The 11638-nt window shown below is 37.0% G+C and overlaps 1 protein-coding gene across 1 annotated transcript in view; it reads left to right on the forward strand.

The window, feature by feature from the left end:
• Positions 1 to 708: 708 nt before the first annotated feature.
• The window catches only part of ptn (pleiotrophin), a 51761-nt gene continuing 40831 nt past the window's right edge, over positions 709 to 11638 (forward strand). The window contains exon 1 of the mRNA XM_067428280.1: positions 709 to 882. The gene's annotated coding sequence lies outside the window, so the exon portion shown is untranslated. The remainder of the gene's footprint in view (positions 883 to 11638) is intronic.

An 11638-nucleotide genomic window follows, 5' to 3' on the forward strand; every position in this document is an offset into this window, starting at 1 on the left:
GTTTTACGGACGGTCTCGCGCATTAACGCATTATTACCTCGGTGTTGCTTTAGTGTGTCGAGGGAAACTTTATCGAGTGAAAGACGGTGGAGTTTAATTTCACGCACCAGACAGAATATAGTCTCCTTTTCATCCTTTCTTTCTTTCTCTCTGACTGACTGACAGACTCTTTCTCTCGCTTTTTCTCGTCCCTGGAATGACCTTGTGTTTATGAGTGCTCTGCAGAAAATGCTTCTTACTTAGTATTTTTGTCTTGTTTCTAGTCAAAATATCTAAAAATTCTTACATTAAGAAACATTTACTAAACAAGCTAAAGTAATTGTCTTGTTTTGGGGGAAAATAACTCAACATGAAGAGAGTTTTTACTTAAAATAAGTGAAATAATCTGCCAATGTTGGTTTAAGATTATTTTTCTCACCCCACTGGCAGATTATTTATCTTATTTTATCCAAAAACTCTCTTCATTTTGAGTTATTTTTTCCTAAAACAAGACAATAATTTTGCTTGTCTAGTAAATACTTCTTGTTTTAAGAATTTGTAGATGTTTGGACTAGAAACAAGACAAAAATACTAAGTAAGAAAAGCATTTTTTGCAGTGTGTGTGATCACGAGTCAGTTGGGCTTTCAGCTCACAGGAAAAACACAAACAATCCCTCCCTCCAAACACACACACACACACACACACACACACACACACACACACACACACACATATGCAGTCAGTCTGTCGCTCTCACAGATACCATTAGCACAGCTCTGGTGGAAATAGAGTGATAAAGAGAGAGAGAGAGAGAGAGTGAGAGGAGGCTAAAAAGAAAAACAAAGAGGGAAGAAACAGGTGGAATTAGGAAGAGAAACACCAAACTATTCCTCAGACTTCAGGTACGTAACTTTAAACCCTTGATGCTCGGAGCGGCTGCATTCATGACTCGCGTCTGAAGCAAAACAAGTTCTCAAGAAGAGATTGTTCTGTTTAAAAAAGCTTCACGCCACCTCAGATCCCGCGTCTCTCTCCCCCTCTCGCTCTCTTGTTATTTCTGAAGTACGCCGGCGGATGAAAGCCGGAGATAAACGGCTGTTTTTCTGCCATTTGAGGCCTTTTCGTGCGCTCGGGCGACTTAAAGGTGTCAGTCGGCTGTCAGGGTTTAAACCGGCGAGAAATCTCTTTCTAAAGTCAACGCGTGTTTGAAAAAATGCTTAGTATTTTTGTCTTGTTTCTAGTCAAAATATCTAAAAAGTCTTACATTAAGAAACATTTACTAGACAAGTAAAAATTATTGTATTGTTTTGGGGAAAAATAACTCAAAATGAAGAGAGTTTTTGATTTAAAATAAGATTAATTGCCAATGGGGTGAGAAAAATAATCTTGTTTTCTGTTTGAATTAAGATTATTTTTCTCACCCCATTGGCAGATTATTTATCTTATTTTAAGCAAAAACTCTCTTCATTTTGAGTTATTTTTCCCCAAAACAAGACAATAACTTTAGCTTGTCTAGTAAATACTTCTTGCTTTAAGAATTTTTAGATGTTTGGACGAGAAACAAGACAAAAATACTGAGGAAGAAAAGCATTTTTTGCAGTGTGGTTGGCAGAATAAAAAATAATGCAAGTTTTTGAGGAGAGAATGACTAAAAGTTATAGGCTAAATCTGGATTAAAACTATCCTTGTTTTAATCGGTTTAGCTGAATACATGACGTGAACAAAGCACATACTGTAAAATATTATATTATACTGTATATCATTGCCATTAATTCATCTGATAACAATACTTCCTAAATTGTATTAGGATGCAGTGTCCATAAAGCTGATTTGAAACTATATATCTATATGTCTATATATATATTGTGAAAGCGCTATACAAAAAAACTGGAATTTAATTGAATCAGATGAAATTTTGCCTCAAAACCAAAATAAAATTATATTTTGCATTAAGAAAATAAGTGTTTTATAGTATTAAACGAAGCTTATCCTTATTCTGAATGTTAATTCTCATTAGATTCTGTAATATTGTATATTTTGTATTACAGTAAATATATATATATATATATATATATATATATATATATTTTTTTTTTTAAATATATTGTTTATATTATATATAATATAATTGTTGCATTACAATAACAACAAATTATTTGGAAATAATAATGTCATAATTCAAAAGGCTTTTTCTTTATCTACTGCAGTAATGTATTTTTGTATTACAGTAAAAAAAATATTTTCAATTTGAAATATGAAATATTATATATTGTGATATACTTTTTGAATTACAGTAATAACAGATTATTTGGAAATATGATTAATTGCCATGAAAATGTTATAATTCGAAAAAATCAGTGATGCTAAAAAGGCATTTTCTTTATCTAATTACTGTATTTTTTTTGTATTACAGTAAAAATAGATTTATAGTCAAATATACTTCATTTTTTTCAATTTGAAATATTAAATATTGTTATATAAATATATAAAATATCCATAATTATATAAAATATAAATATATACAATATACTTTTTTGCATTACAGTAACTGTAAATAAATGTTGCCTTTAATATAAAATATAAAAAATATGTTAATTAGGAATATCTGAAAATAATATCAATGCAATAATACATTTTTAATTTCTCTTATTACGAAATATATTAATACAGTAAAAAACTGTGTTAATGTTTTGTATTTTAATAACATTTTTAATTTGAAACATTGTTTATAAATATATATATATATAAAATACAACATACTTTTTGAATTAAAATAATGACAGATTATTTGGAAATATTAATATCATAATTAAAAAACTGATAATATTGTATTTTTTGTATTACAGTAAAAAACTGTAAAAACAATTTAAATTAGAAAATATTAAATATTATATATATATATTTTAAATATATGTGATATATGCTTTTAAATATATGCTTTTTTGGGAAATATAATTAATTGCCATTAAAATTCTTTAACTTTGTTTATCGTTATTCTGAATGTTGATTACCGTATTATTGGATTTTTAGTTCAGTTTTTAACTTTAAATATTAAATACTAAATGCTGTCTTTAATATATAATATAAAAAATGCACTTAGTGTTAATTTGGGGTTATCCAAATAAAACATAAATGCAAAAAATCTCAACGATAACATGTTTATTTTCTTTTGTTGCAAAATCTTATTTTAATAACTTTGTCTCTTGATTTTTGGTGTGAAATAGTACATGTTCCACGAGATCCACCTTTCTAAGTTCTTCTTGTTTTTTTCTCTCTTCCTCGGATGGGATGAAGCAAATGACATTGTTATTCAGGAAAGCGTGCATTTCCTGTTTAAACTTCAAAGCGTTTCCGCAGAAAGGCATTTTAACGGGTTTGCTGTGGTCCACCTTTATCTGTCCGGCCCACATCTGTGTCTGTACATCGCCTCTGGGACGACAGGAGAGGGGGAGAGAGAGGGGGGGGGTGAGCGGGAGAGGGATAGATAGATAGATAGATAGATAGATAGATAGATAGATAGATAGATAGATAGATAGATAGATTGATAGATAGATAGATAGATAGATAGATAGATAGATAGATAGATAGATAGATAGATAGATAGATAGATAGATAGATAGATAGATAGATAGATAGATAGATTGATTGATAGATTGTGTTGTAATATTTTCTTCTATTTTCTTTATTATTACCATTATTATTATTATTTATGTTCATATGTAGATAATGTAGAGAGATTTTGTTTATTATTTGTCAATATCATTTTATTAATATCAAATATTTTGTTTATTATCTCTGAATACGATCACTTTATGTTGTCTTAATGCTTTGGCAATACAAAATGTATGTTTTTGTCATGCCAATAAAGCTTCTTGAATTGAATTGAAGAGAGAGAGAGAGAGAGAGAGAGAGAGAGAGAGAGAGAGAGAGAGAGAGAGAGAGGAGGAGTATTTTACCTTCCTCCTTATCAACATACACCTCATGCTCCTCCCTTCTCTCGCTATGACAGGTGAAAACCTCTGGAAATCTCAGCGGCTTACATGTTGCTGTTTTCTTTTGCCTTCTTTTGAAAGCACCGCGTGCGTGTCAGTGTACATTCAGACTTACACGTATAGGCCGTGTGTGTGTGTGTGTGTGTGTGTGTGTTTGAGAGGCCGTTTTTTTCCCAGGGTGGTGTGTGAAGTGGGTCGTTCCTGACTGGAATGAGAATAAGCGATGCCGTGCGACCCTGTGAGCATCGGGCCTCAACGCCGCTGCTGTTGCCATAGTTATCAGTTAACCTATCAGAACAAGTCCTGCTCAACTGAACAGCCACCAGCTGTGTGTGTGTCTCAGGCCAGGTTTAAAGAGTTAGCTCACCCAAAAATGAAATATCTGTCATTAACTCCCCCTAATGTCGCTCCACACCCGTAAGACCTCCGTTCATCTTCACACACAGTTTAAGATATTTTATATTTAGTGCGAGAGCGTATGCAAGTGTATGCACACTATACTGTCCATGTCCAGAAAGGGAATAAAAACATCATCACAGTAGTCCATATGAGACATCAGTGGGTTAATTAGAGTCTCTTGAAGCATCAGAAATACATTTGGGTCCAAAAATAACAAAAACTACGACTTTATTCAGCATTGTCTTCTCTTCCGGGTTTGTGTTCAATCCTCAAATAAAGATTCAAACGGTTATGAATCAGCGAATTGATTCATGATTCTGATCGCCAATGTCTCGTGATTTCAGCAGTATGACACGCGAACCGAATCATGAATCAATTCGCTGATTCACAACCGTTTGAATCTTTATTTGAGGATTGAACACAGACGCGGAAGAGAAGCCAATGCTGAATAAAGTCGTAGTTTTTGTTATTTTTGGACCCAAATGTATTTTGGATGCTTCAAGAGACTCTAATTAACCCACTGATGTCTCATATGGACTACTGTGATGATGTTTTTATTCCCTTTCTGGACATGGACAGTATAGTGTGCATACACTTGCATACGCTCTCGCACTAAATATAAAATATCTTAAACTGTGTGTGAAGATGAACGGAGGACTTACGGGTGTGGAGCGACATTAGGGGGAGGAGTTAATGACATAAATTTCATTTTTGGGTGAACTAACCCTTTAATGCAAGTTGTGACGTCTGCACAGGACATGTTGCTCCATCTCACTGCGCTGCTTTTCCATAGTTTTTCTTATGTAAACGTGCTAGGCGGTAGGGCTGTGAATCTTTGGGTAGACTTCGATTCAATGATTCACATTAAAATTCAAAGCGATTCGATTACTTCGATTTTTTTACTATGCATTCTTAGGATTATTTAAATGCTTCCCCCAATGTGTCTTACGGCCCTTGTTTACCGATCAGAGCTCATGGCACAGGTGCACTTTGGCCGTGTCCGAATACACTTTTGCTAGTTTAACGTAGGAAAAAATGGTTGACGTATGGTCTAAAAGGGTTGTCCCTCATCTCTTAATGAGTCGTGTGTGTGTTTTGAGCGTTACGTACAAAAAAACAATCAGAGTCTCATCTCCCTTTCCCTTTAAAAGCCAGTTGCGCTCGTGTCATGGCGGATTCGCTATTTACATGCGAGCGGAAAGACTGAACGCTTCTCCACAGAGGAATCCTTTTATTTTTAATATTTGGCATGTGTGTGTAATAATCAGAGTGTGTGTGTGTTATATATAGGCTCATATTACTAACACACCCTTTAAATAACACACCAATACTGCACTATTGTCTTTAGAGCAGGTGTGTGTTGGTCAATGGTCAGTCGTTTTCAGTTCCTCACAGTAGCAACACACACCAACAATGCTCCTGAACACACCTGGTTTAGACCATACGCCCATGGGGGAACACACACACACACACACACTCTGATGGGTGAACAGATGCGCCAGTGCATTTGATATTTAAATAACGTGGAGCTGTGTGTGTGATAAGACCCAACTAACTTGATTGCCCATCTCTGGTATACGGTCCATTTTACCATTGCGCTCGCATCGTTTGCAACACCTTGCACATGAAAACTTTGCACAAGTTAAAAGAAGTTAGTACCAGTTCACACAAAACATGTTTTTGCTGTTAAAAACGACATCAGTGGAACAGAAAAAGTGTTTCGAATGCAATGACATGCAATGGTTAAAGGTGTCCAACTAGCATGTATTTACATTAAAAAACAATGGAAAAGTAGCGCAGAGGAATAAAAAAGTGCATTCTGTGCGAAGAGCCCCTAATCAGTGCATTACTGTGACCATTAAAAGTGCAGTGTGGAGTATTTATGAGGAGCTAATGACAGATAATATACACAAGTATGTTATTAGTTATAACGTAATGTTTTTATTACCTTAGAAAGAGCCGTTTCTGTCTACACACACCTCGGGTCTCTTTACAGTGAAGCCGCCATTTTGTGCCATCGTGTTTCTACGGTAGCCCTAAAGGGACAAACTTCTCTATAGAGCGCTAGTCACTCTCTGCTGTCTCAGACGACGACATATTTGTCCTGTGTCAGCCACCATAGCTTTTCTGTGCTCAGAAAGAGAGGGGTGAGCGTGAGTGCAATTCACAACCTCACCACTAGATGCCGCTAAAACTTACACACTGCACCTTTAAGGCAGGGCAAGACCATGGTTATTCATACAGCACACAATAATAAAAAATAACAATGAAAGCAAAGAATAAAAGATCATTAAAAATGTATAATAAAAGCAAAAAAGAACAATAAAAGCAAAGAATTTGATTTAAAATGTAGGAGGATGCATTAATATGGCCCGTTCACTCCAAGGAGATTGCTATAATAATTAGTTTTAGAATTCATTTTAAGTATAAAAGAATAGCCAAGTCCACACTACAACCACAAAAATAATGACACAGGGGAACAATATAATTGAAATCACTTTCAGAACCAATAAAAACTCTGACAGCCAATCAGAATCAGGGCATTTAAAGCGACAGACGACATTTCTTCATTATTCTGTGTTTGCGCCTAATTATCTTTATGGTTCTTGGTGTGAACGTGCCCGAAGTCGATATAATTCTGGATTGTAATGGCAATATGCCGTTTATGGCGCTTAACCCGTAACATCTTTATGTTCAGCACATAGCGAGGCACTAATGAAAAAGATGGGGAGCAACTGCTCTGGGATCAGCCGACGTTGTCAGTGGAGATTAATCTCCTGTGAGTTTGGTTGGCTGTGTGGGAACTGGTGGTTATATACACATCCGCACACAAAGGCATGTTAGTTAGAGGTGTGTGTGTGTGTACGATGTCTCTCTCTTCTTTTCGATTCCCCCTTTTCATTCGAGCAGCTTGAGGCCGCTTTCTCATACATTGGGTCGCTAAGGTGCAGGAGGAGGCCTACGGAGAATAACAGCCCTGCTTGTGTGAGGAACACACACTCACACACACACACACACACACACACACACACACACACACACACACACACACACACACACACACACACACTCACTTACTCACTCACTCACTCACACACACACACACACACACACACAGAGAGAAAGTTCAGATTCTCAGAAGGATGTTCCATGGAAACACACACACATACACACTCGCTGCTCCCTGGTGCTCGGGTGGCAAATATATATACGGACGGCTTTCTGAACTGACACACGATTCCATTGACTTGATTGACCGAGTGATGATGTAACTGACTGTGTTACGAAACAAGCACTGTTACACAAGTTTTGAGTATAAAAGTATTTTGAGTCTTTTGAAAGAGTCTCTTCTGCTCAGCAAGGCTGCGTTTATTTGATCAAAAATACAGTAAAATGATTAAATATTATTATAATTTGAATCAGCTGTTTTCTATGTGAATTTATAGTAAAGTGTAATTTATATCCTGCAATCAAAGCTGAATTTACTCCAGTCTTCAGCGTCACATGACCCTTCACTAATCATTCTCATGAGGATTTGTGCCCGGTTGCATAAAACACCTCAAGTTTTTCCCTTAAAGGACAACTCCGGTGAGAAATGACCCTAGGGGTAATTAACAGATGGTTAGCGAGTAGATCGTTCTCTGGGATGCGTTTTCATGAAATCGGATGTAAAGAGTTTTATGTCTAAAAACAGATTAGCTTATAGCGCTTGTCTATGGGGCACAGAGTAGTGAAATTAAATGGCTAGTTAATACCACTAACAAGGCTCAAAATAGCCTCACACTAACACGGCAGCATAATGAGGGTCCCTACATGCAGACCGAAGCATTGAGAACTTTGTAAGAGTACAAACAGTTTAATAAGAAGATACTTTATAAAGACGGCAGCCATCTTGGAAAACAGTCTCGACGAGTCGAGCCACGAAAATGAACTGTGACTTTGAGTCTCATATGGGACAGCTTCTTCCTGTGTAGTTAGTAAACCATATATTTTAATAAACAGATATAATTCATCCATTTTCATGTAATGAGATTTCACATACTTAATTCCTATCGATCAGCTGACTACACAAAGCGTTCATGGCTCGACAAGGGCCAGATTGTGACGGCTAGACGACTGGGTCAGAGCATCTCCAAAACTGCAGCTCTTGTGGGCTGTTCCCGGTCTGCAGTGGTCAGTATCTATCAAAAGTGCTCCAAGAGGAACAGTGGAGAACCGGCCACAGGGTCATGGGCGGCCAAGGCTCATTGATGACCGTGGGGAGCGAAGGCTGGCCCGTGGGGTCCGATCAAACAGACGAGCTACTTGAACCGTTAAAATGAAAAATGTAACCATGTAAACGACCTGACCCAAATACATTGCAGTGTGTGTCCTTATATGACGTGATACACAGCGCGCGCCTTCACCACTGACCGCGCACCCGCTCACACGCACGATAATGTTGAGAGGAAAGATAATTTTTCTGAGGGATAAACTTTTTATTTCCTTAGAAGTTATGAAGATAAATGTTTTTAAAGTACTTAAAGTACTGATATGAGCCTTTAAGGTACTAACACACACTCTTAAAGTACTGATATGAGCCTTTAAGGTACTAACACACACTCTTAAAGTACTGATATGAGCCTTTAAGGTACTAACACACACTCTTAAAGTACTGATATGAGCCTTTAAGGTACTAATACACACTCTTAAAGTACTGATATGAGCCTTTAAGGTACTAACACACACTCTTAAAGTACTGATATGAGCCTTTAAGGTACTAACACACACTCTTAAAGTACTTATATGAGCCTTTAAGGTACTAACACACACTCTTAAAGTACTGATATGAGCCTTTAAGGTACTAATACACACTCTTAAAGTACTTATATGAGCCTTTAAGGTACTAACACACACTCTTAAAGTACTGATATGAGCCTTTAAGGTACTAACACACACTCTTAAAGTACTGTTATGAGCCTTTAAGGTACTAACACACACTCTTAAAGTACTGATATGAGCCTTTAAGGTACTAACACGCACTCTTAAAGTACTGATATGAGCCTTTAAGGTACTAATACACACTCTTAAAGTACTGATATGAGCCTTTAAGGTACTAATACACACTCTTAAAGTACTGATATGAGCCTTTAAGGTACTAACACACACTCTTAAAGTACTGATATGAGCCTTTAAGGTACTAATACACACTCTTAAAGTACTGATATGAGCCTTTAAGGTACTAACACACACTCTTAAAGTACTGATATGAGCCTTTAAGGTACTAACACACACTCTTAAAGTACTGATATGAGCCTTTAAGGTACTAATACACACTCTTAAAGTACTGATATGAGCCTTTAAGGTACTAACACACACTCTTAAAGTACTGATATGAGCCTTTAAGGTACTAACACACACTCTTAAAGTACTGATATGAACCTTAAGGTACTAACACACACTCTTAAAGTACTGATATGAGCCTTTAAGGTACTAATACACACTCTTAAAGTACTGTTATGAGCCTTTAAGGTACTAATACACACTCTTAAAGTACTGATATGAGCCTTTAAGGTACTAACACACACTCTTAAAGTACTGATATGAGCCTTTAAGGTACTAATACACACTCTTAAAGTACTGATATGAGCCTTTAAGGTACTAACACACACTCTTAAAGTACTGATATGAGCCTTTAAGGTACTAACACACACTCTTAAAGTACTGATATGAACCTTTAAGGTACTAACACACACTCTTAAAGTACTGATATGAGCCTTTAAGGTACTAACACACACTCTTAAAGTACTGATATGAGCCTTTAAGGTACTAATACACACTCTTAAAGTACTGATATGAGCCTTTAAGGTACTAACACACACTCTTAAAATACTGATATGTGATATAACAACAGGGTTTTGTACATTTTTGTATTTTTTGTGTTGGATTAAACTCGCACTTGCTTATGGACGTTGACAGACTTTTTTGATGAGTAAGAAGAACCCATTTTTCCTGCCACTATTATACAAGTGAAGTTAACCTAAGACTTTGCATCAATATGGAAGTTTTCTTGCGTTTATGTTCCTCGCGGTGTAGATCTGTGTCCACTGTGATCTTTTTAGATTGATATTTTGACAGATGGACGGATGCCGGTCCAGCAGAACTAATGCTGTTTGTTGTGAAGGCTGCGGGTCATTTGGAGCCAATCGTCCATTTGCTGAAAGTCATTATGTGTGTTTTCATAGTGTCTAAATGCCTGATCCAGACTCTGCAAGCCTCTGATTGGCTGCATTCTCCCCCGAGAGCGATAGATAGACTGCTTCTGCTTGAAAATAATGATCAGTTAATCTGTGAGACTGCTTTTCCCAGCATGCACCACGCGATTGACTCACCCTGTTGCAAAGTACAAAGTGTTGCAAGCAGGCGGAGCTGGTGAATATTGATATCTGGACATGATCAGATGCTTTCGTCTCTCACACACACTCTCTCTCTCTCTCTCTCTCTCTCTCTCTCTCTCTCTCTCTCTCTCTCTCTCTCTCTCTCACTCATTCACACACTCTCTCTCTCTCTCTCTCTCTCTCTCTCTCTCTCTCTCTCTCACTCATTCACACTCTCTCTCTCTCTCTCTCTCTCTCACTCATTCACACTCTCTCTCTCTCTCTCTCTCTCTCTCTCTCTCTCTCTCTCTCTCTCTCTCTCTCTCTCACACACACACTCTCCCTCTCTCACACACACTCTCTCTCTCTCTCTCTCTCTCTCTCTTTCTCTCTCTCTCTCTCTCTCTCTCTCTCACTCTCTCTCTCTCTCTCTCTCTCTCTCTCTCTCTCTCTCTCTCTCTCTCTCTCTCTCTCTCTCTCTCTCTCTCTCTCTCTCTCTCTCTCTCTCTCTCTCTCTCTCTCTCTCTCTCCCCTCCCTCTCCCTCTCCCCAATCCCTGCGGGAGTGATGGGTTGTTTGTGTTTGTCTAATGAAGTGAGATGATTGTTTCTCAGTATGAAGTCACCCGAGACTGAAAGAAAAGAAGCGGTGAGGTTTGTGGAGTGATTGACAGATTGACTGACTCAGTGGCTGTTAATGAACAGGCATCAACTTTGCTAAAAACACAGATACCAGGAGAAAATCATCCACTAGTAAACATCTCGAGACACGTGATCATCTCAGCACGCTCTACGACAAAAAGTTGATTAGAGCAAGAGATTTTTTTTACCTCTTTATAAAGTCTTAAAAGGTTACAAACAAAAAAACATATTTGACATTGGGCCCTATTTTAACGATCTGAAACGCAAGTGT

The sequence above is a fragment of the Pseudorasbora parva genome, chromosome 20, assembly GCF_024679245.1.
Source record: "Pseudorasbora parva isolate DD20220531a chromosome 20, ASM2467924v1, whole genome shotgun sequence".
NCBI lineage: Eukaryota > Metazoa > Chordata > Actinopteri > Cypriniformes > Gobionidae > Pseudorasbora > Pseudorasbora parva.